General features: G+C 41.3%; 2 long non-coding RNA genes across 2 annotated transcripts in view; both read left to right on the forward strand.

Moving 5' to 3' along the window:
• Window positions 1–7516: 7516 nt before the first annotated feature.
• Window positions 7517–27224, forward strand: part of LOC311432976 — a 45019-nt gene continuing 25311 nt past the window's right edge. The window contains exon 1 of the long non-coding RNA XR_014690458.1: window positions 7517–7834. This is a non-coding gene — a long non-coding RNA (uncharacterized lncRNA). The remainder of the gene's footprint in view (window positions 7835–27224) is intronic.
• Window positions 12461–19901, forward strand: LOC311432978. The gene is made up of 3 exons (XR_014690459.1): window positions 12461–12517; window positions 14319–14435; window positions 19157–19901. It is a non-coding gene; the product is annotated as an uncharacterized lncRNA (long non-coding RNA).

Genomic DNA, 27224 nt, shown 5'->3' on the forward strand with positions numbered 1-27224 from the left:
GACTGCTTAGACTGAAGTGGTTCTCAGTTGTGCCTCTGAAGAAGTCAGGCTGACCTATGCTATCATTATACAATGATAAGGCAAGATGGACACGAAGACTTCTATTCTAAAATTGCTTTGTCTACTTTCCATGTTCCTACTGTTAGCATAATCAATACTTCAGTTTTAAGAAGGCTGCTCTTTACCACTAATTGCACACTGATACGGAAAGAAACCTAGCTGGATCTGCAGTGTACAAATGGTTAATTTGAAGAGTGCAATAGCATTAGGAGAGGGGAGATTTTGTTCTTGCACCTCACTGGGAAATGGTCTTCTCTGTTTGCGGTCTTCTTGCATCAGCCTTTTCATACTTTGGGCCTAGTCCAGGGAAATACTGCTGGCAAGTGACAGAGCAGTAATCAATTAAGCGGCAGCAGAGACCACATGGTTTGGCTCTGTTGCATGTCTGCCAAGGCAGAACGTCTTCCAAAGCAATGAACAAAACAGCTGCCCTGTGGGGTGAGATAGGTGCTGTTCAGGAGAGCTATTCCAGTGATGCTCCTAAGACTCTAGTAGTATCTCATGTGCCAAAGTGAGGGGCGTGGACAGTCCGGGGTTTTGTTTAAGGACTGAGCATGTGCACAACGTGTAGAACTAGCCCCAAATTTATCTTGTGGCTGAAGAATACATGGTTGGGTACTCCTGTGGTCTTGTAAACTGTGGGCCTGGAGTAGCTCATTGCTAACTGGGAGGGTGGGTGTTTGAGTATCTGCTCCACGTCTGAGGCAGACTTCAGAATTCTGGTTGAATGCATTGACCACTCACAGAAGACTGTTGTTTTTCCTCAGAAAGCTCTGCAGGCATCCTCGACTCTATTCTCTAGCTGGCACCACAGAAGAAATCATTTGTGGGTTAGACCTTAAAATGATCTGATATCGACCTTCTGATTCCAGACATTCCTACACCACAAATAGGCAATAGTTATAAATTTATAAACTATGAAAAATTAAACATGCAGTGAACTATAACAGGGCTTTAAAAACACCATATTCAGAGCTGGCACATACTGCTGAGATTGCTCAGATATTTTCATAACTGTGTGGGGCTGCAATCTCTTTGCCCAGAATTGATAGACTATTCATTTAACAGTAGGAGTAGAAAAACGTGCTAGTTAGTGGATATTCAGGAAACTAGCAACGTTGGTCAAGATTTTTCAGAAGTGCTTAGACCTCAACATTGTTTACTGGAAAATGGAGGAGATGGGATATAGAATCCTTGTGAAAGTCTGGGCATTAGTCACTTTTGGGAGGTAAATGCACAGAGTACGGTTTTGTTCCAGTCCATCTGTGTACCAGATGTTCAACAAAGGAGGTTATAGGCATGTTCCTGGCTGCACCCTGCTTAGAAGCTGCAGCCAGGATCTGTTTGTAAATAACCTTGTCATTTAATGGAGCTGTGTGTCCATATCTATGTCCATCCTTTGGAGACACTGAGGAATCTTATAACTAATCCCATTGTCCACATGGCCAACTCAAAGCTGTGAATTTACTGTCTGTCCTTGTTTTCTTTGTGGTGTTCTGCTTATCAAATTCATGCTGAAAAGTTCAAGCACTAAATGATCTCATGAATGGCAAAGTCAGTTCCTGTAGCCTGTCTTTATATTTGTAGCCTGCTTTTTTTTCTTTTTTCTTTTTTTTTTTTTAATCCACCTTTCCTTATCAACCTGATGTTGATCATGACAGAGTCCCTGAAGACTGGATGCAGCAAGTATGTTTGGCCATAATCTATAAAGAGCTGCAGTTTCTTTAACTTATATTCCATAACTCAGTGTCTGCTGGTTGGACATGGAGCTTCCTTCCTTTCCCCTCCTCCTGGACTAATAAATTACTGGCTTCTAGTTTAGATATACTGAGGTAGTAAATAAAATCTGAAATGCTGAAAGCTGAATGTGAACCACAGAATTCAGGCCAAGTGTCTGATTGACACTTGGATGAAAAAGAATTTGAAATTATGATCTAGCTATCTGTAGTTACACAGAATTTTCACAGAATCACAGAATCACAGAATTTTCTAGGTTGGAAGAGACCTCAAGATCATCGAGTCCAGCCTCTGACCTAACGCTAGCAGTCCCCACTAAACCATATCCCTAAGCTCTACATCTAAACGTCTTTTAAAGACCTCCAGGGATGGTGACTCCACCACTTCCCTGGGCAGCCTGTTCCAGTGCCTCACAACCCTTTCAGTGAAGAAGTTCTTCCTAACATCTAACCTAAAACTCCCCTGGCTCAACTTAAGTCCATTCCCCCTCGTCCTGTCACCAGGCACGTGGGAGAACAGGCCAACCCCCACCTCGCTACAGCCTCCCTTGAGGTACCTATAAAGAGCGATAAGGTCGCCCCTGAGCCTCCTCTTCTCCAGGCTGAACAAGCCCAGCTCCCTCAGCCGCTCCTCGTAGGACTTGTTCTCCAGACCCCTCACCAGCTTCGTCGCCCTTCTCTGCACCCGCTCAAGCACCTCCATGTCCTTCTTGTAGCGAGGGGCCCAAAACTGAACACAGTACTCGAGGTGCGGCCTCACCAGAGCTGAGTACAGGGGGAATAGTAGTTAGTAGGATTAATTAAAGATTTATTATTTTTTTAATGATTATTTGCAATCTGATAATAGGATCTTTTTGTTTTGTTTTGTTTTGTTTTTCTAGTGTTGAAATGATCCTTTATTTATAAAATTTGCCCCTTTTTTGTTCCAAAATAGTAGCAGGGATATGGATGAAGTATACATCCCACGGGAAAAACAAACAAACAAACAAACAAAAAAAACTATTACGCTGCTCCCAGTGACCTGGATCTAAATAATCTATTCTGTGATCCATTTCTTTCCAATGAAAAAATAACCTAAAACTGGAGCTCTTTTTTTTTTTTTTTTTCCCAAAATTCTTAGAAAGATTGAATTTCTTCTGTGAAGGCACATAAAGATGAACATGTGCATGAAAAATGAATATGTTACTAGTGAAGTAGTCCTCAAGCACTGAAATATTCTTGGCATCTAAGCCAGAGGGAAAACCCAGTGCATCTGAGAGAGGTTTGCAGCTATCAGCTTGGCAAAATAAGGTTTTATTGTTATCCTTCTGGGCCTCTGGAGACCCCTGAAATGCTTTACTGGGGCTAGAGAAAGGTGAAACGGAATTGTGTTTTACAGAACCAACTCCAGTAGCAACTGTAATGCTAGTTCATGATGTTCCAGGGTATATTTAGCCTTTTGAGTGTTACTGCTAATGATAAGCCCCAAATGCTACTTAAAACTCACACATACTTTTGAAAACCGATAATGAACTGTTTTTAGTGATGAATGTTGGTCTTCCTGTAGGATAGAGCTAGAAAACAGTTCAGGTACTTTAAGGTTAAACAAGTCAATCAGTTAAAGGACTGTTATCCTACAGTCACCTGGTAATGATAGCAGATGAAATGATCCAGATAAAGTATGTCCTAAGGCAAAACACTATGATCCCACTTAAAAAAAAAAAAAAATCCATGATCTTAGAAAGTGTGATTACATTATTAATGTGTAAAATTGTTACGTGCCTTTGCACTTCAATTTTTCTCCGTCTTTACAAAAATTCATTATTCCTCATCAGATACAGGCTTATAGGTCTTCTCATAATTTATGTCTCCTGCCGTTTGTTTCAAGTACCCAACAATGAGAATAATTATGCTTGCCTTTTTGTATTCTTTGTTTTCAGGAAACAATGCATCAGGGAGGCTGTTTCAGAGACAAAAACTCTCACAGGCAGACAGCCAAGAGGCAGAAGTCTGAAAACAGCTGAAAAAACTTCAGGTGATTCTTCCCTCATTTATTGTATTTAGAGCCCATTGAGGTAAACCAGGCTGATTTGTTGCTGATAAGGGCAAGATCTGGCCATTTTACTTCAATTTTTCTTTTATCTGTAATAGTTTATACTACTGCTTATGATGCATATTAAAAATACATATTACTTGGAGCTGGTTGCATGACTTCTGGTTGATAATGCCCAGCAAATTAGAGAAGCTTATCGCTGTGCTAATCTTAGAGGGTGAACTTTTTCAGGCTGCAAGTCTGCCAGAGACTTATACTGTTTTGTGCAAGTTTGTTTCTGGCCTTTCTGAGAAATGCACTGGAGAAAAATACTGTGCTCTGCAGCTTAAAGAAAAACAGTCTAGTGGGAGAATCTATTTATTTATTTATTTATTTATTTTTGTGAGGAGCAGATCTGGAATGCCTAGGTACTAGAAAAAAAAAAAAAAAGTCTGAGCCTTGTCTAGTTATTATCCCCCCCAAACCTCAATTTACATGTGCACAGCAGCAACCCGCCTAACAGCTTATTTCTTCCAAAGACTCCTTTTACACTGAACTTGTTCCATCTCTTTGTTGGCCTTCATCTTCAGGCTCAGGAGCGCTGTTTGGTCCTCACCTGGGGCTCAGTAAGACTTTCTTTGGAGTTACTGCTCTTTGGTGCTGCACTGCTGGATGCAGGAACAGGGATCTTAGAAATGACTATACGCCTCTGAGGAGAATGCAAGAGGACAAGACAGCTTCCACAGTGATATGGAGCAGGGCTTGGTTTGGCAGGAGCCTCTGTGAAGAGGAGAGCTCTGAAAGTGCAAAGAGAAAGGGACATGCACAGCAGCATGACTTGGAGGCAAAGAAGGGGTGCATATGTGGGAGCAGCAGGAGCAGGCTATCAGCACAGAGCTGAAGAGCCTGTGGTAATTTTCAAATTCTTCTTAACGAATGAGAATATGAGTGCACAAATCCAACATGCCTCAGATGTATTAGTTTGTTAACTAATTAAGAATTTCCATAAGGGAATCTTTTTTTTTCTTTTTTTTTTTCCTCCTCTTTTTTCTTTTATCAGATCAAGTAGACCTTCTGGATTCTTACAGGCATGTCATTGCTTTTTCCTTCATAGTCTCTCTCTGCTGGATGAGTTTATTGACTGCATTTTAATGCCTTCTGAAGAACCACACATAAAAAAATACTAAAAAAACCCAACACCTTCACAGTACTCTGGTCTCCATGGCAAAGGTTTGGCTGCTATTGCTTTTGAATATGAATTTCGGGATATAGTACTGATAATCCTATTAGTCTGTCTAGGAAACAAAAAAATATGAAATGAAAGTTGACTCAGTGTTGCAGGTAATCTCCTTTATTGGACTTGTATGAGAATACATGTTTCAAAGAGAAAAAAACATTGAAAAATGGCTGTCTCATATTTCAGAAAGGCTGAAGTTCCATATTTTGACTGTACGAAGGGACTGGGTGTGTTTTAGGTTACCTTATGTTCACAGTACCCTATCCATCTCCTATACCCTTTATGGGTATAACAAATGAGAGCCGTATCATGTGGTTTAGGTTCACTCTATTAACTATAAGCTAACTCTGCATTATATAGTTCATGATTACCACTTGGATTTGTAAGAAAGTTGGCAGGAATGCCTTCTGCTAGGTGACTTTGCAAATGTGGCTGTGGCTGCTACATGTAGTACCTAGGAAGTTGGTGTTTACTGTACTGTCTCTCTCCAGGGAACCAGAAAGGAGGACACAGCAACTCTTTGAGGCTTGGCAAAAGAAAATCAGAGATGTCACTTCCTACTCCATTCCTGCCAAATACAGTTAGAACTTTTGCTGCGGAGAACATCATTTAAGGATTGCAATTAAACCTTGACATGTGAAATACTTAATTTTCAGCAGCTGATGCCATAAACAGACTGCAGATACTAGGAATGGAGTATAATTTGTTTTTCTTGCAATGAATACAAGGTATAAAGTGTTTATTGACTTAAAAAGAAAAACTGAACAAACAGAATAAAGAAGAAAGCATGCACGGATGCTTTGAAGGAAAGAATGTTTTTATTTCATACTTTGAAGAAATTGTTCAACTAGTTCATCCGTGTAAAAATGTGACCCCTCTAATGCTGCCAAGGGCGGTGAGATCAGGGATAATCTGTTGAGGAAATGCAGCTCACGCAGGCCAACAGGCATGTTTTAAACTGACAACACCATTGTTTCAAAGAGGAAAACATGAAGGGGAGAAGAAGGGAAGTGGAAGGGGAGACCAGTACTGAAGGGTCTCCTTCAGCATGAAAGGAAATAGAAAGGGAGACCAGTACTGTTCTTTGCTTGCTGAATAACCCCATTACCTGTTCTGAGGAATGTTGTCTCTGCTCTTTGCTATAGAAACATGTAGATTTGGGGGACAGTCAGACTGCTGTATATTCTCCCCCATAAACTCCCACAAAAAAACAAACAAACAACAACAAATAAAAAACACAGCTGAATGTGATTAAGATGCTGAATAATAATTAATAAGCAGGGAGAAAGCATGAGAGAAAGCTATTCTGACGGTCTTAATTCTCACTTTAATGTAGGGCTCAACTTCATGTTCCTCGTGTTCTTCATGCTCTTTTAAAGTAGTTCTGGTATACACATGCACATGTTTATCTGTATGCATGCACTGTCTTTGCAAACCCTGTAGTCCAAAGAATAATTCTCAAGCCTAATGGGGGAAAAAAATAAAGCTTCCTTTGTACTTAGGAACATGAAATGATTCTGTCTGTTTTTTTCCCCTAGAGAGGCCTGAGTCAGTGAAAATGTGGGATTGGAGTGGAATGTTTTTTCAGTATAGTTTTGACTCTTGCAAGTAGAGCTGTACTGGAATTCAGTAATGACTAAAGAGCAACCTCTTCTGAAGTTAGCACTGGTGATTGCTGAACATTTTCCAGTAGATCTACAGGCCATTTTAAGACAGAAATAAACAACGCCTTATTTGTTTAAAACTGCAGCAAAAACAGTTGCTGCTGAAACTAATCAAGGTACATGTAAAGCACATGTTTTCCTTCAACTACAGAGATTATTCTTCTAAGATACGTACAAGTATATAACTCAAGTTACTTTAACTCTCTGAAGTTCATTTGATCAGTGTTTTTGTCTTACACTTTTCATTTTTCAGTCTCACAGAGAATTTATCAGTGCCTTCTCTTATTTCTGGTTGTCCTTTCTCTATATTTTTTTTGGTTTCCTACTATGTAAGCTGGCATTTATTTATTTTTTTTTTCCAGACATGCAAGAATGCAAGAAGATTACTTTCTAAAGCACCTTTCTTTTCTTTCCTTATTTTCTGTGGACAGCAGACTAGAAGAGTCTTTAGTCCTTGTTCTTGTTATCGCCCTGTGACTTATTTTGGCTGTAGTCATTTAACATTTTCATTTTGCTGTTTTTAAAGTCTCCCCTAGAGCTGTCTGGGCTACAGCTGAAGGTTAAAATTCCCATTTTCTTGAGTGGGCAGTGATGGTATACTTGTAGCAGAGATAAGTGGTGGTGGTATTCTATGCACTTTAGATGTTGCTCCTTCCCCCTGTCGTATGACTGCTTTGCCCCTCTGGGAAGAGAAACCCCAGACACAAATCAGTGTAAATCACCAAGCTAGGAATGCACTAAGTTAGAAAGAGATTTCACAGGTGAAAAATGTAACCTTAATGATAGTCCTTAAGCATTAAGGAACGAGCCCTTGAAGCTCTTTAACACTCCTGCTCTGTGTCATTCTACTACCACACATTCTTGCCTTACACAGGAATCAACTCTTCTGAGCTGTGTTTAACACTGGATAATTTCCTTCTTCTTCATTATTGTGGTACTGGGGTTTTAGCTCATCTTTCTTCCAACCTCACTGACTGAATTTTCTTGAGTTTTTGACTGTTTTGAGGTGCTTCTCTTAGAAGGTTGTCCAGGGTATTGTTTCCAGACTGTATGTTATCTTTACATTTACCCTATCAGCAGCACTTTTGCTCCTGGCCAGTGATATTGGAATGCTCATAGCACCTAGGTAAGTTTCTTCTTTCTTGTCTGCTCACATTCTCATCAATAATTCTGTTTCTACCTCCCTTATCTTCCTCTTGGAGAGATACAACTGTTTTAAAGATAACAAAAACAGAAATTCATTTCTTCCCCTCTGATTCTCACTATTCATCTTTCTTTTCTCAGTAGCAACATTTGTGTCATTTTGGTTGTTATTGCCAAGAAAATACCTTTTTAAAAACAAGTGGTGCTCTGCCCTAGACCCTTCTCTCCCACACTGTCAAAACAGGCATGTATATTTTTAAGTACAGTCACCAAGATTCTTCATTTTGGTTCAGTGGATAAGCTCCTCCATGTTTCTCTTGTTTTGTACCTCAACATCAACCATATTATCTATGCCTATTTTTTCAGTTCACTACATACTCTTTGCAGTCTCTTAAATCTTATGCAGATCAGACTGATTTTTCACTTTTTGCTATTCCTCATTGTTCCTATCTTGTATTAATACTATCTATTGTTAGTCTAATATTCTTACCCTCTTATTATGGTTGTTCTGTTTATTCTTCTCAGCTCCCTTACCACCTGCCAATTCAAATGTTTCATTTTAGCAGAGTTTTCTCATTCCTTAACATTTCTACATCATGCTTTTCTCATTTTGTCCTTTGGAATTTTTTCATTACTCCTTTCACTTCTCATTTGTTTCCACAATTTAAATCTCTTTTCAAAAGGAATTTCTATGTTCTACTACTTAATCCCCAGCATACTGTCTCTCATATTTCCTCAATGCTTGTTTTCTTTAGTAACTATACAGCCCTGGACAGTATTGAGCTTGCATGATGTTTGTGCGTTGTTGTTGTTTATATAATCCTCCTCCAAGAGTCATACTAGAAACCATTAATAAATGTATAGGCCTTTTATTTCCAGGTTCATCATTACCCTGATTATAAGTAGAAAAAGAATAATTTCAGGATTATATTTCCCAGAAAGACAAAAATATCAGGAGACCCCTTTTGAAAGGGACCAAAGATAAAAGAACTCACAAGTATCTTCTGTAGTGCCTGAAAAAATACTGCAGTGGAAGTGCAATCCAACAGTGGAAGGAGAGAGAGAGGAAAACCTTGAAGGATGTACAAGGCCCAGCTAAATGCAACATTTTGGGCTGCAGAAATTTTCTTGACTTTTTACGTCCTATCTGAAGCACACGGAGCAAGAAAAAGGCTAAACGGGTGCTATGCTGGAAGCCTAGAGGCAGAATCCAACTGTGAAGGTCAAAGTAAAATACATCTGGTTTGGGTATACACCATACTGTTTAGGGTCCTGATTTTATCTTGAGCCTTTTGTTATTTATTGTGTGTCTCTAGCACCTAGATCCTGCAGACAGGTACTTTAGGTCTAAGTCTCTTCTTTCATTAAAAAAATAAAAATAAAAAAAAATAAAAATAATAAAAAAAAGCTTGCTTCTACCCTTACATTTCTAGAGGAAACAACATGTGATGTGAATATGTCTGAAAGGTTCATAGACCAGAATGTGGTTGCTATATGAAGACTTTTTATTTTTTAATTATGTTAGGACTTTTAAATCCATGTTCATGATTTGGAGGACAGGTGATTTGTTATTTGCCGTCATATTCACAGTTTTAACATGTGGAAATAGTTCCCTTTCCTATCAGAGATGAGGAGATGTAGAAGGATCGCTTCTTTTGGTAGGCCTTTGTAATAGGAGGAACAGTGGGGGAGAAGAGCATTTCCATACAAAAAACACTGAAGGAGCTGAGTTTACATGATACGATTACTAGGGGAGAGGCAGAGTTGTGTGCAAACTGAGGAAACTGGAAGAGAGTTCTGAAAAACTGTTTCATGTGCTTGCATGCCTGAGAGGATAAAGATCTCTTAAAGTATGCTTAGCTGTAAGTCCTGAGTGGGCTTATGCCTGCAGTTCAGAGATGTCAAGCTTGGAGACCTGCAATATGGCATGCTAGCTCTTTAGAGACCTGAAAGAATGGCTGGCTCCACTGTGCAGTTCAGTGATGCACAGCTGTGGGGATTTAGACCAAGCATTTGATCTCCTGTTTGGCTTATAAGAACCAGCATAGAACAAGGGAAAATAATGACAAAGCTTCTTAGAAAGGGACAGGATATGTTTAATGTAAGGGGAGCCTGAAGAATCCTGCACTTTTTGCTGCGAGGAGGAAAATGCAGATAAATGAGTCAAGTAATGAGGATTGGTCAGGAGATTTCTCACGAGGGTATCATGATGCTCATTAGCCTTGAAGGCGAGACTAGCCTGAGGCCACTTTCAATATGTTGTTTAAACAGTGGGCCTAGTTCAGGGGCTCTGGCAGCTAATTTACTGCTGCTTCTATGACACCTCAGGAGACTATCTAATTGCAGAAGTAGTTTAGCCCATGTAAGGGAATTCTTTAGTTTGAATGTCAAATTGTAGAACACAGCTATAGTGCTTTTGGACCTCGGCCAGTATGTGTGTGTCTTGATACACCGAGCCGGGTGGGTTTGCTGGTCTGGAGAACATCTGTCCTGTGGTCCCTTGAAAGATGTATACATGCTGGACACAACTCTTGGGCCTTTTCTGTCTCCTGTACTGCAGTGTCATATAGTTTACACTCACAAAATATCTCCAGAAGGAAATGTTCTTCAGGAGAAAAACCTCTTTGTAGTTTCTTCCATATCCCAAAAGAGTATTCAGGCAGACTTGCTGCTGGACTGTATTATTAACACATCATAAGAATTGGCAGCTAGTCTAGTCAGGTTAGTCTGAGATTAGGGGACAGAAGGGAAGAGGCTTGCACATGCTTCCCACCTAACTGCAAAAGCAAGGCAATGTTTGCTTCAGGGTGCCTGCATACCTCTCTGGGCAAAAGTCACAAAGTGGCATTCTGTCCATGGCTGGGTCCCTTTGTCTTCTCTCCTCCTGTCCCCTGACATTTTTGCTCTGCTGAAATATATCTGAATGAGCATTCCTATGTACATAGGGACACAATCATTTTAATATCATACAGTCATAGAAATATCTGGCTGGATGGGACCACTGGAGGTCATGGAGAACAGCTTCCTACTTAAAATCAGATTATTCCTGACACTAGGTCAGATCAATTGGGGTTCTCTCCAGCCAGGTCCTTCTGTAAACCTCTGAGGATGGAGAATCCATGATCTCTCTGAGCAGTGTGTTTTCACAGTGTGCTGTGCTGTCTTATATGTTCAACCTGAACTTCACAAAACGTAACATTTAAATGTTACCTCTTCTGTTATTTCCTGACTCTATGGAGAAGGGTTTTTTTTTTGTGTGTGTTACATTTGTAACTGTCTTTCAAATCAGTGTAAGTTGCTATGAATTCTCCTTTCAAACTTGTTTACAAAACAGGCCAAGATCCCTGCAACCTCTCCTCACAGGTCCAGAGCTTGAGGTCCCTGACCTATTTGGTGGCCCTCTGACAGTCCCTCTCCTGTTTCTCTCTGTCCCCATTGAACTGGGTTCCCACAGCTGGCCACAGTATTCCAGGTGTGCTCTCACCAGTGCTGACCAGACAAGGATAACAAACTTGCTTGAGCCTGTTGTAGTTTACTGTATGCACAGTGCGAGTGCACTGCTGGCTTTTCTTCGGCCTGGTGTCCACCATCACCTGAAGTCCTTTGGAAACAACTGAAGAGTCCCTTGGAAGCAACTGACAGTTGCTTCCCAGCTTATGGTGATACATGGGGTTGTTTCACCTGAGCTGCAAAACTTTGTCCTTCTCCTTATTGAATGGCATGAGGTTCCTGTTGGCCCAATCTTCCACTTCTTCAGGGTTGCCTTGGATTTAAGCTGTGCCATTCAGCATGCCAGCTATGCTCCTTAATGCAGTGCCTGAGAGTGCAGTCTGTCCCTCAGGTGAGTTCTTGGTGGAGATGTTGAACAATTTTCCCTCCACTGATGACCCCTGGGGCACTCTGCCTTACACTGTCATTGATCTTTGCTCTTTTGGGTACAGTGGCATAGCCCAACGGTCTGTTTGTCCAGCTCTACAAAAATAGGAATGCTGTGGAAGATGGTGTCAAAAGCCTGACTGAAGTGAAGGTGTGCTATAGCCCCTGCTCTCTGCCCATCCCCGTAGCAAGTCATTTTATAGAGGGCAGTGGGGTTGGTCAGGCAGGGTGATAGGTCTGTGAAATTGCTCAGTGTCCCTTTGTACCTTTTTGTCCTTCATGTGCTTAGGAATGGATTTCAGGTGGCGGTTTTTGTGTCTCTTCCTGAGCTGAGGTGAAGCTAATGGGCCTGTAGTGCCTTGGGCCTTGCTGCTTTCTCTTCTTGAGACTGGCCTTATGACAATCTTTTCTCTGTAGTCAGGTCACCTTCCCTGATTGTCAAGATTTTGTACAGATGGTAGGTGGGGGCCCTGCTATCACATCAGCCCGCACTTGCAGCACCCTTGGGCAAATCTTGCTGATCTGGGTTAGTTTTTCTGTATAGTCTTGTAGTGGGTTTACATGGCAAGGTTTTGGTAGCGGGGGCTCATGGTGGTGGTTTCTGTAAGAAGAACCCAGAAGCTGCCCCGTGTTAGGTAAGGGCCCCACCGCTGGCCAGAGCTGAGCCAATAAGCAATGTTTGTGCCTCTGTGAGAGCATATTTAAGAAAGCGGGGGGGGGGGGGGGGGAAGCTGCTGCTCAGCAGCAGCTGGGAGAGAAAGCAATGAGAAACAGCCTTGCAGATGCCAAGGTCAGTGCAGCAGGAGGGCAGGAGCTGGAGGGAGCTGCCGCCCACCCGTGGGGGACTGGTGCTGGAGCAGTTTGCTCCTGGGGGATGGACCCCGTGGGACGGAGCCGTGTGGGAGCAGTGCTTGAAGAGCTGCTGCCTGTGGGCAGCCCCCCCAGGCTCAGTTCGGGAAGGACGGCATCCCGAGGGAGGGACCCCACAGGGAGCAGGGGCAGGGAAGGACTGTGAGGGAGCGGTGGAGACGAAGTATCAGGGGACACCCCCATTCCTCGTTCCTCTGCACTGCTCGGGGGGAGGCAGTTGAAGAGGGTGGTTTTAGGGAAGGTGTTTTGGTTTCTTTCCTTTGTTTCTTACTTTTCTAGCCTGTTAGTAATAGGCAATAAATTTATTATCTCCCTATTCTGAGTTTGTTTTGCCCATCACAATAATTGTTGAGTGATCTACTGGTCCTTATCTTAACCCTTGAGCCTTTTGCATTGTATTTTCTCCCCCTTTCCCTTTGAGGAGGGGGAGTGAGAGTGGCTGAGGTGGAGCTCAACTGCCCATCCAAGTAAAAACACCAAAAATCTGTAACAAGTTACTCTTGCATGGCTGGCTACACTTCTCCTTCTCAAACTCTGTGATAAGGACAGCAGAATTAGACAAGCCTTTAACTCTGAAGACTAAGGAAAAAATTAAGCATTGAATACATTGCTACTTTTGCATTGTGTCTCTGTGTGTGTACACTGAAGTACACACTGTATGTGCATACACTGTTGGGATGTTCTCAGAGGGTTTTTACTGTAAACTGCTGATACTGATTTAAGAAAAATAAAGTCTTGCATTGCAGTAGATCAGCCCTGTTCATATTACTCAAAATTATGTCTTAGCTGAGGTGCAGCATCTTCTGTCTGAAAATGTTTGTTGAAAATTTCTTAGTTAAGCTTCATTTTGATGAAACAGTCATGCTCTGCAATTGTAGAAAACTCAGAAGAATGTGCATCTGTTTTAAATACTTTCCTTGAGGTGTTGTATGGTTTCAGAGCATGTTAATACTGATAATGACCGTAGCTCAGCTGATGCATAGTAATTTGTTAAGCTGTGACACAATGTCGTCCTCAGAGTACTTTGGAGGGAGCTGATCAAAAGTAACGTGAGAGTGTTGGACTCCTTCATCTCCAGAACATTTGCTCTATTAAGGGCTTTTGTGTTCCCACCAGGATGAGAGCAATATAACTGTGTGTGACTTATATCCTCCTTTTTTATAGTTCTAGTAATAGGTAGTGATCTGAACAAGAATAAACTGGGGTACTCTTCTGTCATTTTAACTAAGAGATAATCAAATTATCTGAGAGATCTGAAGAATTTGATGAAGGTGGACCATAACTGCAAGACAAAGGCATGCTTTTGAATAATGGGAACTTTAAACAGTTATGTTACAGCTTATGTAACTTGGTAAAAAATTTAGATTCAAAGAAACCAGCCTTTTATTTAAAAAAACTCTTTCCCACTTCAAAGATCAAGAGGTTTCTTTATGAGAAAGGAAGGCAGTGAATTCATAACAAACAAGTCAAACCACAGATGCTTTGTGTAATAGTAACCTGTTGCAGGCAACAGAGATGAAGGGCTCATTTCCTCTTAGTGTAGGAATGACTGAGCTGAGGACACACTGGGGAAGCCACACCAGACCATGCACTTTCTGAGCTCAGAGCTTGGCAAACATCGACTCAACGCCTGGAATAAGTCCAAACAGTTTTGGGGAAGTTATAGTTACCTGCTTTGCATCCACCTGCCAGCATTATCTCAATGTACCCTCCTCCAGCAGGAATCGGGAGAAATGCCAACAAAAGGCCATTGTGTTAGCTTTTCCTGGTGGAAAATGAGCTTTGTATAAAGCTTCATGTTGCCTTGTGCTATTTCTGACCTTCCACAACATCAAAAGGTAAGGTTTGTATCCAGGCTAAAAATATAGCTGGGGATATACCCAGTGTTTCAAAGCATAAGTTTAATATGCAGAATTAATCTCACAAAGAGTACTTTCAGTCACAGTACTTCCGGTCAACTATACTAACAGTGAGGTGCACTATGGATTTCATTTTTTGCTTGGAACTATCTGAAGTGTAGTAATTTTGGTAAATGCTGGACCTTGAGTCACAACATTTTAAGTAATACTATTTTGTGAAGATTGCTAAACACTTCAATCTCTTTAATAATTAAAACTTTTGAAACTAAATAAATATCCAGCAGGTCCTATGTGAGGCAATTAGTGGAGTGGGGTATTTTCTCCAAGGCAATGCTGTGATGATTTGAAGTACCAAACTATCACATCTGCATGTGAAAAATTAAACAGACTCACATTTTTTATCATCATCAATACAAATGAAAAACAAAACAAAGCATAAAAATGCCCTTAAATATCTCATAGTTTTCATGCCTTTAAACAAAAGCTATTATGGAGTAATGGTTCAAGAAGTGAATATGGAGTAATGGTTCAAGAAGTGAAAATATCAATTATTTTTTATTATTAAAACTCAGAAATGTTAAGGAACTAACTAATTATTCAGGTGGAATATAGTTTGTTGTTGGTGGTGTGTTTTTTTTTTTTTTTTTTCTCCATTCAGGAACTGTTTATAAACTGTTTCTGAATTCTGCAAATCAGTGGCTTATATAGATGAACAATTTTCAATTTACATGTGCAATCTATTCAGTTTGACTGTTTACCCTCTGTGATATATGTGTGGTTGCATGGCTACATAGATTTTCCTAGACTGAAGCACAGATTTTTTAAGTAGAATGCTGAATAGTAAATATTTGTGCCACTGCATTGAAAAACTTGATTATGTGCAGGCATTTTGGAGAGAATAGATATTTTTCAAGCATTCACATGAATCAAAAAGCTATTCATTGGAATGTTTATGAACTTCAAAGCAGGGGTACATGAACAGAAAAGAGCATAAGAGTGCTTCAGAATTCAAAAAGGCATTCTTAAATATCAGTTGGCTGTGCCAGCCTTAGGCCAAGTGTCACTGCTGTCTCTCTGCTTACTGTTTAATATTCTGGTGATATAGGTACTGAATATTTGGAAAGGCAAAGCGTTCTGTTTTTGTTAAAATATTTATGTCATCTAGGGGTTGTAATCTAGGGGACTGCTGAGATCTGCAGGCAACCAGGAAAGGGAACGACGGTATTAAAAATGACTGTCATCCTTCACAGACAAAATTTTTTATTTTAATCTCTCTTCTGTAAAGCTGTCTTGAAACTGTTAGACTGGATGAATGATCCAGGTAGTCAGGGAGAGTTTGAAGGAATTGCCACCTGTTGACTGTTGAGGGACTCCAAAATAAGGCTTTGGAGGGATGTTTTGTGGTTTGTTTACTTGGAATTTCGCAAGTTTCTCTAAACTGAAAGGGACAAACTAAGAATAAGCTGACCACTGGTCAAACTGGATAGTTTCTACTACAAATGTCATACTTGAAGCACGGTGTGTGTTGTTTGATCAATAAATTACATGCAGACTCACCACTGATCTCATGATTCTTCAGCCATGAAAGAAATAATGTAATTGGGAAGGAGTATCCCATGATCGAGTGTGTTTCATTCAGCACTGAATCAAGTGCTACTTCTGTCCATGAAGATTTTCAAAACTCTCCTGAATGAGGCCTGGAGCAATGCTATCTAACTGTGAAGTTGGCCACGCTCTGAAGTGGAGGTCGGATCAGAAGTCCCAAGTAATCTGAATCTTTCTATCATTCTAAGTGCTGAACAAAGTGCCCTCCAGAAGAAGAAGGAAAAAAAAAAAAAAAAAAGCAGAGGGCACAAGAAATGAGATTGATATCTGTTTCTTACTTGGGCCATAGGACAGCATTCCAAAGAGCATGACAGCTGGAGTCTTATCCCCTGATTTCATTGAGCTGGTGCACTGTTTCTTTATTCAGCCTTGTTTTTTCTCCCATGGACTTTTATCTCATGCCTAAAGTCACGGGAAGTGAAGTTTTATGCTGCATTTCTTCTGAGTTTATCAGAGAAACGTGGCTTTGTATTATGTTAACTGTCTTGGCTAAAAATACTTCTAACGTGTTTTTAAACAATATAAATATCAGGCTAGGAGAAGAATTGTTGTGTAATTAGATATAACAGTATGAAATGAAGACAGAAGTGTAGGAGAGAGAACAGGGAAGCCTTTCTTTGAAAGACTTCAAGGGAAAAAACAGAATTGTTTAAGTCATTTAAAACTAGTCTCAGAAGTGACTTGAGATTAGCCCCCTATAGAAATATTTGAGATCCCTTGTCTGAAATTACTGACCTCTTGCAAGTTAGAGAGGACAGCATATAATAAAGTCTAGTCTTTCTACATCCCAAGGATTTCTGCAGTAATGCATCAAAGTAACTTTATAAATAATATTTTGTTTTGCAAGTTGTTGTGGGTTAACCTCTGCTGTCTGCCAGGTGCCCACCATGTCGCTCTCTCATTCCCCATCCTCAGCAAGGCAGGGGAAGAAAATAAGATGAAAAAGCTCATGGTTTGAGATGAGTACAGGAAGACCTTTCACCAGTTACCTTCACAGACAAAACAAACTTGACCCTGGGAATATTAATTTACTGCCAATTAAAAATAGAGTAGGATAGTGAGAAAAGCAAACAAACAAAAACCCCAAACAAACTGAAAACACCTTCTCCACCTCGCTCTTTCTTCCCGGGCTAAATGTCAGTCATGACATCTTGACGCTTCTACCTCCTCCAGGCCCTGAGTAATTTAGTGGGGATGGGAATGGGGCCTGTGGTCTGTTCATAACACGTCGTCACATTTCTCCTCACACTTTTCCCCTGCTCCAGCATGGGATCCCTCCCACAGTATGCTGTCCTTCACAAAAAGTTCCTATGTGGGGTTCCCACAAACTGCAGTTCCTCAAGGACTGCTGCAATATGGGTCTGTACCACAGGGTGCATCCATCAAGAGCAAATTGCTCCAGCACAGGTGGCAGTTCCCACAAGAACTTCTGTTCTGGTGTGGGCTCCTCTCCATGGGATGCAGCATGGATATCTGCTCTGACATGGTCCTTCATGGGCTGCGAGGGACAGCCTGTTTCACCATGGTCTTCTCCATGGGCTATCGGGGAATCTGCTCTGGTGCCTGGAGCGCCTCCTCCCTCTCCTTCTTCACTGACCTTGGTGTCTGCAGGGTTGTTTCCCTCATTCACAGCTCTTGTGCAGTGTTTCTTTTTACACTTTCTTAGATATGTTATCACACAGGTGCCACCAGTGTTGCGGAGGGACTCAGCTGTGCCCCGCAGGGGGTCCATTTTGGAGATGCCCAGAACTGGCTGTGTCCAGCATGGGGCAGCCCCATGACTCTTCTCACAGAGGCCACCCCTGCAGACCTCCCCAGACTACCAAAACCTTACCATATATGCCCAATACACTTGTGCTGGCCTAAGCCTTAGCCTTTCTTAGCAGAAAGGGCTTCTGCATGTATAAAAGCTAAGGTATGTTTAGTATATTTAAAATACACTGTTGGCTGCGCTCTTACATAAGTCAAAAAATGTACTGAGAGAAGTCCAAGTGGGTTACTTAAGTAATGAATGGATGGCAGTAACTATTACAGAGAAAGAAATATAGGCTGGTGGGCTGATTTTCTTAAAGCTACAGGAAAGGAGTCCTGGTGTAACCTCTAATCACCTGGGGCAGTGCAGCCATCTGACCAGAGGGACTACTGATCCAGGGAGATAATCATTTGGTTGATGGTGGTTCATGACAGCCCAGATCACATGCTTGCTTAGCCTTATAAATTATCTTCTGTGAGTAAGCAGATGTCACCAGGTCTTTCTTAAAGTTGAAAGGGTAATATTCAGAGATCTGTTTGGGGCCAGCACATAAAGACATAACATTACTTTGAAGAGCCATTACCACTAAAAAATAAATTAAATGAGAGTGTTATCTTTAGCTTCAGCCTTGAACAATTTTATTAACTACTTCTAGAGAACAGCTTGGGACAGAAAGAAATGTTGTTTTGCAAAATGTGCAACTTCATTCTTGACCAGGAGGAGAAATTAATAAATTATTAACTACTTGCACAGCTCACAAAGCATTTCAGTTGAGGAGGGTCTGTGTTAAGAATGATCATAAATTGTATGGCTAGGGCAGCTGTAAGATGCTGAGGACTGGGTTTGAAAGTGTTCAGGGATAACTCTGTGATCTATGAGAGAGGGTCTCTGAGTCTGACAGTCTTTGCATGCTTCTGACAAGTATGCTGGTGAAATCTCAAGGGGTTACTAGTCGTGTGTGTTGCACAGTTTACAGATATTTGTATTACTGAGTGAACCACGTCTGAGAATAAAGTGAAAGGTAGCTGTTGTAGTCAGTGAAATGACAAACGATGAAGGTTATAAAGGACTTTGCATTTTAAAGCAATCTCAGTGAATAATGGTGTAGGAAATATAGACTCCTTGCATGCTGATGTATCAAGTCTCTCATTTCAGTGTCTCATTCAAATCATGAAACTACTTAGAGCAGTACTTTTCCTTTGATGATAATAATGTTGTGCGTATGAAGCAAGATTTCATTTTTGTACTACCTGGAATATTTACAGCTAGTATTTTGTTATATGCTGTTACATGTGAAGAAATATTTTGTTTATCCCCATGAGGTGTTAATGTGTTAGTACAGAACCTCATGAAAATGCAGTTGTAGCAAGAGACAAGAAGATGAACCATTTAGATTGTCTCACGCATAAAAGTGCCAGCCTAGCACTGGTGTCGGATCAACGGAAGAACCGGATATATCTGTTGTGGTCTGCTGTTGGCAATTCACTTTACCAGGTGAAATGTCTGTGATGCTGAAAGTGGACTTCCTACTGTCAAATACCTTAAATACAAGGACTTTTAGTTCAGAATAGTTGTTGTAATGTTGTGTATTAAGAGGACTGTATCCTGGCATTAGTACATTCCTGCACAGGAATTTGCTCCACAAATGTAAAAAGCTCTCTTCTCCCTTGGAACATTGACTTCTCTAAGTTCTGGTCTTCCTGACCACTGCTTATGTTTCACATTGAACAACATTGTTCTGAGACATGTAAATGAGATAACCAGTGCAGCTGATGAAGAGCTCAGATGTCTGCAGTATAATCTTACCCTTGTGACTTGAATGCTTTCTCTTTCAGAAGAGAACACTTAAAAGTACTGTGAATTTTTGTGGTTCTATTTTTGCACGCTATCTGAAAGAAGAGCACTGTTTATCTGTACAGAAATTTATTTGTCTTTACATATATGAACAAACCAACAAGCTGTTTATTTCCAGACGTAGATTTCGAAAGGATGGGAGCATCAACTTCTATGTGGAAAATTGTTTGTTTTGGCATTGATTCCTTATAAAAAGTAGTAACCGTAATGAAAAAAAATTATTTGAGTAATAACCACGCATCGTGTGTCACTTATGTACATTCATTTTAGCTATGCCTATTTTATCAGAGAAAAAAAAAAAAAAAAAGAAACATACAATTAGGAAATGGATAACGAATTTTTCATTAATTTCTCCAAATAAGCTACATTTAAAAGTCCTTTGGTTGTTAAAGAGAAGTCTAACTGGGAATAATTTTCACTTTTGAACAATTTTCACTTTCTGGTCACATTTCAGGATATATTCTTGTTTTCCATTACACTAAAGCAGGAAGAGTCCAAGCCTCTCAAACAGGTCGATTCATGTCCATTCCCACCAGATGTCAGTATGATATAGATAAAAAGAGGCACTAGCACAGAAACAAATACTTCAGCTCTGCAAAACTCTTATGCCAGAATTTATTAGTCATGGCAGTCTTGTAAGGCACATTTGTCTCTTCAGGCCCAGGATAACAAAGTCTATAAAGAATATTCCTTACTCTGATGGTGTTGGCACTCACCCAGGATGCCAAAATACCAGGCTGAGTCCCTGATTTTGAGCTCCGGGCAGAGTCTGGAGTGTAGGGGTGTTCAGTACTTATGGCAGCTGGCAGGAAGAAGATTGCATTTGTTTATATCTTTTTTTTTTTTTTTTTTTTTTTTTTTTTTTTGTCATACTATTTTCCATGATACTTGTGGCCAAAATATAAAACAAAACAAAACCCCACAATGCTGCTTCTTCCTCTCTCCAGCACCCCCTCTTGAAGTTCATATTTCTAGACCAGTAATGATAGCTAATTGGAACATTTTGTCCTTACAGTGCTTTCCATTTTATTTTTTTCTTTCTATGGTATTCCAACAGCTATCTCCCCGCCCCCCCCCCCCCCCCCCCCACACACACACACATACCTCATCTCTGAAACTGGCCTTAAAATAATCTGAAAAGAAAAGCTGTGGCTATGTGAAGGCCATTCATTCTGTGAGGAAACTGTGCAGCTTTGAACACCAGGAGAAATAAATAGGGAGTCTTCTTGTGGAATCATTTGTTTTTCTCATCCACCGTGTCTCATTCTTGGTGCTGAAGGCTCCAGAATCCTGCCTGCATGGGTGACAGAAAGGCAACAAAAGGAAGGTACTATTCAAATTAACAGGCCATTTTTTTTTTTTCCCGCACAAGAGGATTCCTGTCCAGAGGTGATTGTGCCTGGGATTAGTAGGTGGACATTTACTATGAGAGATAAAGGGATTTTATTGCTCCCCTTCCAATCCTCACAAGCTGTCTTGAAATATATGTCTACTGTTCTCCAGCTTTTTTTGTTTTTCCCACAGCTTCATGCCTGTGGCTCTTCCTTGTCCTGTGACAGGGGAGTGATCATAGCTGGAGGCAGTGATTGGTCACCTCTTTCACATCAAACTCTGTTTGCCCCTGTTTTGCAAAGTAGGATTGGAGAGGACCAGGCAGGAACTCACCCAGGTCCCACCATCTCAGACAATTGGCTAATAGGTCATTTAGTCCAGGAAAGCCCAGGGAATATTCATTCTGCACGCTACAAACCCACACACTCCCCAGCTCCTTGTAGCAAGTTGAAAAACTTTCACACAAAGTATGCAAAAACTTTGAGGTGCCAGAAAAAAAAGATTAAGAGAGAGAAATGCCTATCTCATTCCTGGGGAAGAGTTTAGGATGTATCTTCCATCTAGAGTCTTCCTGACCTTAAAAGAAACATTTCCATCTACTCTCCTTTGTGGGGAAATGAAGTTCCAGAGGTGGGGACTGACTCCCTTCAGATCAGCCTTGTTATTGCAAAGTCTGCGTCTTCCATAGTCCTAACTGGAGTTTAGTCCAGCTCCCATAGACAGACTGGGTAAGGCACGAACAGCATGGCATTGCTTGTATTGTGCAAACTCTGAAATTCATTTTTCAAAATTACTGAGGACTGTTGTGCAGCAGACTTCTTTATATGCCTCATTATACTTTTTTTGGCTAGTGTATTGCAGGCTGCCATATGGCTCAATATAAAAATCTTTATGGGTATCTGCTGTCTCTCATAATACATAAAGATATGTTAATTAACACTAATTAAATCAATCTAAAACATATATGAAACATAGCCTTACAAATTAGATAATTGAAGTATGTTGGCCAAGTCCTTAGCTTTTGGCTAAATACTAACTGTTCAAAGTTGATACCTCATGAAGGCACTGATAACACTCCTACTCTGTGCATGGTTATGATCTGTGGATATTCTCATGCTGGTAAGTTTTCTTCTTCGAAGGTACAGGAACAGGAATGTAAGTACATGTTGTTTTGAGCACAGCTCAAAACCACAGCCATATAACATAAGCCATCAATTACTGATTCAGACATTGAGAAAAAGCAGGAAAACAATTAAACACTTAGAGAAACACCTTTCCTCCCTCTCCCCAGGATCATCATCACTCCACCACCTCTTCTCCCCTCTTCTGTGTCTCCACTTCTCTTGTTCCTGTGTGTTAGAGTAAGTCCCTACCAACTCCACTGGGGAGGCAATGGGCAGCAGGAGGTGGGATCACTGTGTAATTTTCTTCTCTTCCTTCTCCTCCTTCTCCTCCTTCTCCTCCTCCTCTTCCTTCTCTTTACTTTACTTTACTTTACTTTACTTTACTTTACTTTACTTTACTTTACTTTACTTTACTTTACTTTTTGCCTTCTAATCTTTGCTTCCTGATCTTTTCCTCTACCGCTTCCTGCTTCTTTCTGCTCTGGTGAGGGATCCTCCATGAGCTGCAGTTCTTTCAGGGATGCTCTGGCATGATTTTTACCTCAGGGGTGTCCCTGCTTTGTGATGGGTCACCCACAGCCATAGTCCTTCTTGGGTGTTCTTACTCTTTGACTGTGAGTCACCCACTGCCGAAGTCCCTTTGGAATGTCTCTGTCCTAGCATGGCTTACCCGTAGCCACAGTGTCTCCATGATGTCCCTGCCCCAAAGTGGGTTACCCATGTGCTGGCATTCCTCAGGGAGAAACTTTCTTTGACACGTAGTGCATCCTTCTATCAGTGTTTCCCCAGCTGTGTCCCCAGCAACCTCTTCCACATACCCCCCTCTGTCATTTCTCCAAATCCGTCTTTTTACTTTTTTGTTCACAGGTCTCCTTTGGTGTGTCCTCTTGTGTCTCCTGCCACTTGCCACCATTTCTTATAACTAAGTAGATGTGCCATCCGCTTCTCTGACTGGTTAAAATTTTGGAGTATAGGGTGCTTTCATCTCTTTCAAAGCTGTCTGGACCTGGCTGTGATTAGCCCTGGACAGTTCATGGCCTCCTCCCACGCAGGCCACTCTGCAGTCCCATGCAGTACCCAAACCCTGCCAGTTATGCTGGTACAACCATTCCCAGTGGGGCATAAGTGTCCTAGCTTATCGTCCAGGTGTCTGTCCATATACAAACAGTAGCTGTGACCATGTATTCCAGGGACTGACAAAACACATCGTTCTAATGTCACCCAGGCATCTCATTTCTGCTTGGCTCAAGCCTGAAGTCAGTCCTTGGGCAACTGCAATTCCTGTGTCAAAACTGTTACACATTGCAGCCAATTATTGGTGCTCAGTAACAGCCCTTGCTGTATCACCTTGTATCTACATATCTCTGTTGGGTTCCCATACTCTCATCCCTTCCTCTAAGTTGGTGTGAAGGTCCTTGCAGCTCTTGGACATAAGAAGATTCCATCAACTGGCTTCCCCAGATCAACTATATGGGTAACCTTGTTGTAAAAGGAAATTAAGTTCATTAAGCAGGATTTCCCCCTCCTGAACATGTGTCTGAAACCGATGATAGTATTGTCCTTCAGGTGTTTTTCAGTAACTCCTAGAATAATTTCCTCCATTGTTTTATCACAGAATCACAGAATCACAGAATTTCCTAGGTTGGAAGAGACCTCAAGGTCATCGAGTCCAACCTCCAACCTAACGCTAACAGCCCTCCACTAAACCATATCCCTAAGCTCTACATCTAAACGTCTTTTGAAGACTTCCAGGGATGGTGACTCCACCACTTCCCTGGGCAGCCTGTTCCAGTGCCTCACAACCCTTTCAGTGAAGAAGTTCTTCCTAACATCTAACCTAAAACTCCCCTGGCTCAACTTAAACCCATTCCCCCTCGTCCTGTCACCAGGCACGTGGGAGAACAGGCCAACCCCCACCTCGCTACAGCCTCCCTTGAGGTACCTAAAAAGAGCGATAAGGTCACCCCTGAGCCTCCTCTTCTCCAGGCTGAACAAGCCCAGCTCCCTCAGCCGCTCCTCGTAGGACTTGTTCTCCAGGCCCCTCACCAGCTTTGTCGCCCTTCTCTGCACCCGCTCAAGCACCTCGATGTCCTTCTTGTAGCGAGGGGCCCAAAACTGAACACAGTACTCAAGGTGCGGCCTCACCAGAGCTGAGTACAGGGGGACGATCACCTCCCTAGCCCTGCTGGTCACGCTGTTCCTAATACAAGCCAGGATGCCGTTGGCCTTCTTGGCCACCTGAGCACACTGCTGGCTCATATTCAGCCGACTATCAACCATCACTCCCAGGTCCTTCTCTGCCTGGCAGCTTTCCAACCATTCCTCTCCCAGCCTGTAGCTCTGCTTGGGGTTATTGCGCCCCAGGTGCAGGACCCGGCACTTGGCCTTGTTAAACTTCATGCAGTTGACCTCAGCCCATCGGTGCAGCCTATCCAGATCCTCCTGCAGAGCTTTCCTACCCTCAAGCAGATCGACACACGCACCTAACTTGGTGTCATCTGCGAACTTACTGAGGGTGCACTCAATGCCCTCGTCCAGATCATCGATGAAGATATTAAAGAGGACCGGCCCCAGCACCGAGCCCTGGGGGACGCCACTAGTGACTGGCCTCCAACTGGACTTGGCTCCATTCACCACGACTCTTTGGGCCCGGCTATCCAGCCAGTTTCTAACCCAACGAAGCGTGCGCCAGTCCAAGCCAAGAGCAGCCAGTTTCTTGAGGAGAATGCTGTGGGAAACAGTGTCAAAAGCCTTGCTGAACAAAAGCCTTTACCTGACACTGAAGTGAGACTGACTAGAGGGAATGGCCTCAAGTTGTGCCAGGGGAGATTTAGCTTGAAAATTAGGCATTGGAACGGTTTGCCCAGGGAGGTGGTGGAGTCACCATCCCTGGGGGTGTTCAAGGAAAGGTTGGACGTGGTGCTTAGGGACATGGTTTAGTGGGTGACATTGGTGGTAGGCAGATGGTTAGACCAGATGATCTTGGAGGTCTTTTCCAACCTTAATGATTCTGTGATGTGAGCATATTCCAAGAAATATTCAATGTAGCACTATTTTTTTTCTTCTTTTTCTAAAAGATTTCTCCAGCTTGTGTATTTCTTTCAGATTACTTATTTATTTGAAGGAACCAAAGTGTTTGCTGACAGAGGCATAAGACCTTTTATAGGCTAAAATAACAGCAATCTATCTCCTGCTATGGCTCTCTGGCAGCTACTAAATCAATGACAATAAAACATCAATGGTTAACACAGTACAGTGTTTTCTGAAAACAAACAAAGATAGGAGTGCTCATTATGTTTCTATAGTTAAGCACAAAAGGGTACGCAGCCTAAAACTGGACATTCAGCATCTACGTTATGTAGAAAAAAATCTGGCATATTCTTCTCAAAACTGCAGTGTTAGAGCCAGACCGATAAATAATTGTAGGGGCCAAATGGCAAATTTCCCAACTTTGGCAGTGATTTCCTGTTTGACCTTGAGAAATCACTTCCAACCCTTGATGAAGTCATGGGTGCTGCTATTTTTCTTTTGGTAAAATGAGAATAGCATTATTTTTTGATCAGTTATTTGAGCATCCCTGAGGGAAGGCACTAAGAAAGTATTGATTATAGAAGTTGTATTATAAATGTTTGCTGGAGCAGAATTCAATTCATAGCTTTTCCACAGGAACAGGAGAATCAGCATTGTGAGAGAACTTGCACATGATGTGAAGTAACTTGGTTTTTGAGTTCAGTTTATTTAGGTTGCTTGCAGATAAATCCTTGTTTGGAAAGAAATGATACTGGATTTTATTTGGTTGTATCTTTGTCCTATTAAAATCATATAGTATTACATTTTGATCTTTGTGGTGTTCCTTAAAAGGACTGAAAGTAATAGTAAAATATTTATTTTGTTTGGAATGCATTTTAAACAGAATAAATATTTATTGTTTCAGAAAGGAGTGTGTGTACATTTTCTGAAATAACTACTTAAGCACAAGATATGATTTTGCCAAAATCATGTAAAAGTGATATAAAAAAGGCTCATAATTAAAAATAACATTGTTGCTTACTTAGAAGAGAGAACTGTAACAAGTTACTGTATTTCTTTTTATTTACAATACACATTGATGGTGAGGTAGGAAGTAATGTACACTAGCCAGTGTGACTGTAGGAGCAAAAGCACTTGTTAAGATTAAGGTTCATTTGCTGTAGAAAATAACATAGGTGTCAGCTGAAGGGTAGCCATAGAGTTGGAAGAAACATCCAAAGGTAATCAAGTCTAAAGAAGATAGGTAGACCTATGTGATTTCTGACAAATGTTTTTCTAACATACAACTAGATCTCTAGTGATGGAGAGGCAGCCTCACCAGGAAATCTACATTTCTACTTTGCTACTCTTTTCAGCAAAATATTTTTTCCCTACTGTTTAATCCTTCTCTTTCCTGCTGCAACTTAGCCTTCCCTCCTATCTATTATTTCCATGAAGAACGGATTATTCCTTTTCTCTCTGTGACAGCCTTCTATTTATTTGAAGATAATTAACCTTTTTTTCTTTACTCTTCCCTTTAAACTGAATATCCTACTTCTTTGAGGGTTTCCTCCCCTTTGGATTCTTCTCCAGTCCACACTTCCCTGAAGAGCAGTGCCCCAGCCTAGAAGCAGCATACTGGCTGTGTTTTTGCAGAACAAGGCGATTGATTCATGTCTCAAAATCCTTACTTCTGGTTCTGTATCTCAGTGTGACACTTGCTATTTTCACAACAATGTGACGCTGCTGACTCATGCTCAGCTTGTCATTGACTGTAACACCTGCATCCTTTCTTGCAGAGCTGTTACCTAACCTGTTCCCTCCACCCCCCTACCCCCCACCCCCCCCCCCCGGTTCTGTATTTGTACAGTCTGTTGAGTGTAGAATATTGTACCTGTTGAACTTCATTCTTTTTCTCATTTTGCTAGTTCGTAAATATAATTTTGCATTCTATTCCTCTGTGTATCCTCTAGCCTTATTCCGTAGTCATAGTTATTAATGAAAACACTGAACAGGACTGAATCTAGGGTTAGCATATGTGGATAGTTCTTTCTAGACTAGGTTTTACAGCTTGATTATGTAAATAGTATG

This window comes from Aythya ferina (assembly GCF_964211825.1).
Source record: "Aythya ferina genome assembly, chromosome: 1".
Taxonomy (NCBI): domain Eukaryota; kingdom Metazoa; phylum Chordata; class Aves; order Anseriformes; family Anatidae; genus Aythya; species Aythya ferina.